Source organism: Otolemur garnettii, unplaced genomic scaffold (assembly GCF_000181295.1).
Source record: "Otolemur garnettii isolate 467f Iridium unplaced genomic scaffold, OtoGar3 scaffold00100, whole genome shotgun sequence".
NCBI classification, from domain to species: Eukaryota; Metazoa; Chordata; class Mammalia; order Primates; family Galagidae; genus Otolemur; species Otolemur garnettii.
In genome coordinates, this window is record NW_003852495.1 from 7310000 (window position 1) to 7313080 (window position 3081).

A 3081-nucleotide genomic window follows, 5' to 3' on the forward strand; every position below is an offset into this window, starting at 1 on the left:
AAAAAAAAAAAAAAAAAAGAAAGAAAACGGCCCAGCAGAGGGTCTAGAGCTAGGGCTTCAAAGCAGAGAGAAGGAAGAGGTTAACAGGCACATTCACTCACTTCCAGAACATTATGGTCCCCAGCCCTGTGTGGACACACTGGGGACACAGTCGAGACAGAGATGGCTCCAGACTCTGCCTAAACCTTGAAGTCCAGTACAGTGATGGACCCATCACCAGACAATGACAGCTCAGAGTGGTCAGGCTGTGAGTGGGGTGCCCAGGCAAAGGGGTTGAGGGACACAGGAGGCCTCGGGAGTCCCAAGGAGGCTCACTCCTGACCTGTCTGAAGAAGAAGACCCCTGAAGTGCATGTGACTCCTTCTGAGTTCTGACCCCTGACCTATTCAGGCAGGATCCCTGCTGTGTGATCCCTCACACCTGATCTTATCACTCAAGCCTTGGGAACAAACACTAATCCTCAAAGTCTCAACCTCTGGTCACTTCTCCTGACCCTGGAACCCAAGGGTTCGCCCACCAGAGGGCACTGTGTCCCCAGTCTTTGTTCAGCGTTGAATCCTCAGACCCCAGAGCAGCATCCTGCAGGCCTGGGGACCAGCCAGTGAGGACACTGGTCCGTGCCCCAATGGTCCTCAGATCCTGCCCGGGGCCTACACACCATGGTCTGTGTCTGTCTCTTTCTCTCCCTCTCTCTCTCTCTCTCTCTCTCTCTCTCACACACACACACAGACACACACACACACAGACACACACACCTGCCTTGCCAAAAGCTCCAGTGGACACTAGGAAACTCTCTAACTCTTTGTCCCAGACCCAATGGACATCGCTCAGGAGACACTATTTCTAGCCTCCACCCCAAACTTTTCTTCCTGACTAATATTCAGAAGATATAGCCCTCCCCTAGGCTGCCCTTGGGATGTTCAGACTCAACTTAGTTTCTGCCCAGAAAACTACACAGAGGCACAGAGGAGGTGGGGCTGGTAGGTTACACAATAAGGACGACAACAACAACAACAGGCTTGGCACCTGTAGCTCAAGTGGCTAAGGTGCCAGCCACATACACCAGAGCCGGTGGGTTCAGATCCAGCCTGGGCCCACCAAACAATGACAACTGCAACCAAAAAATACCCAGGCGTTGTGGCAGGTGCCTATAGTCCCAGCTACTTGGGAGGCTGAGGCAAGAGAATCGCTTAAGCCAGGAGTTGGAGGTTGCTGTGAACTGTGACGCTATGGCACTCTACCCAGGGCAACAGCTGGAGGCTGTCTCAAAACAAACAAACAAAAAAACCACACCAAATACAGACCTGTTGATTTAGCTCTTCCTGTGCATCAGGGCCTGTACTGAACTTCTTAAAAATTTATGTCACTGAGTCACACAGACCATCCTTGGGAAGCAGGAACCAGCAGCAGCTCAGGAATCAGATGAGACAGCTGGGCTGAGAGCATCATGGCCTTCCAAGAGCCAGAATTCATCTCAGAGGAAGAACCGGGATGTGAACCCAGGTCTGACTCAACCTCCACGGGGATGGCTCAAGATCCCCTCAGGCCCTCAGTGACAATGCCATCCCTGCCCACCCTTCATTCACCACCTCCCCCAGGTCCTGTGGATTCATGCAGGGTCTCTAAAGCTAAATCCCAGAATTTATCCTTAACAAGCCCCCAAGTCTTTCTAATGATCCCCCAAAGACCTAGGAACCTGGCTCAGTGTCCAGAGACACACAATGAAGAAACAAAATACAATTGAAGGGATGGTTCTCAAACTCTGAATGGGGTGGGGTGGAGTGGGGTAGGGACTTAGGTTTGCATCAGAGGCCACAGAGCTAGCATGCAGGGTGTGGCTCTGCAGACAGAATTCCCGTGGTCCCTTTGGGTCTCTGCTGGAACTTTTGAACTTTTCTGGCCCTGTAGTCTTCTCATCTGTAAAATGGGGGTAATGGTTCCAGCCTGACAGGTTCCTGGTGAGGATGCTGTGGGTAATAAATCCACGTAGAGTTGCACACAGTGAATATGAGCGGTGACCCTTACCATCATAAACTCCTGGAACGGAACACCTACCATGGCCCACACCTGGGGCTGGGAGTTTTGTATATGGAATCTCAACAACCCAGTGCTACAGGCACGATCATCATCCCCCAAAACATACAGTCCCTGGGTGGAGACCCCGAAGAGACTGTGAGGCCTGGATTTGAACTCAGTGTGCACTCACTCCTCCCTCTGCTGCCCTGAGAAGCAGGTGCAAGGGGAACTCTGGGAGCACCTAATCTCCTGCCCAGTGCAGCACTAAGTAGGAACACTTGTGTCAGTCCTGAGATGGCGAGACCACATCAGTTACAGCGGCGAAGCCTCAGATGAGGAGTTTGGGTTTGACTTTGACTCTGAAGGTGGAGAGGAGTCAGTGGAGGTTTGTTTTCTGTTTTTGTTTTCCTTTTACTGTTATTTGCACTTATTTTATGTTGTATGTATAACAACATATGGATGGGTTGATGAGACCATGAGCCCGGTAAGTTCGGCAACGCATCTTGGGTGCTTTGTTCACCAGGATGTACTCAATGACCAGAGAATCTACATCTAAACCCTGAAGTTCAGCATTACTCTCTGCATTTCTAAGCATGTACAGCAAAAATTCAGCACTCTTTTTGGGCCACCGACCCTGTGTCAGGCCCCAACTGTTTGGCCTGGGCACAGCTACCAGCTCCGCCATTGTAACGTCAGAATGATACACACTGTTTCTTTAAGGTGACATCCTTCAGATACCTGGTGGCTTTTTATATATGCAAACCCTTGATGGGCTGGCAGTTTCACGTGTGTTCTTAAAGTGAACACAAAGATTTGAGCCTCTTGACTCGCAGGACTTTGTGGGGTTTCTTGGGTCAAGTGAATAGCAAACCATTGTCACAGATCACCTCAGGCTGCTTAGGGGAAGAGGAAGAGCTGTGGCTTCTGTGAGAGAATTCCTGGAGTTTTTTGTTATTTGTTTGTTTTGTTTTGAAGACAGAGTCTCAGCTCAGTGCCTATAGCATAGTGGTTACAGTGCCAGCCACATACACTGAGGGTGGCAGGTTCGAACCCAGCCCGGGCCAG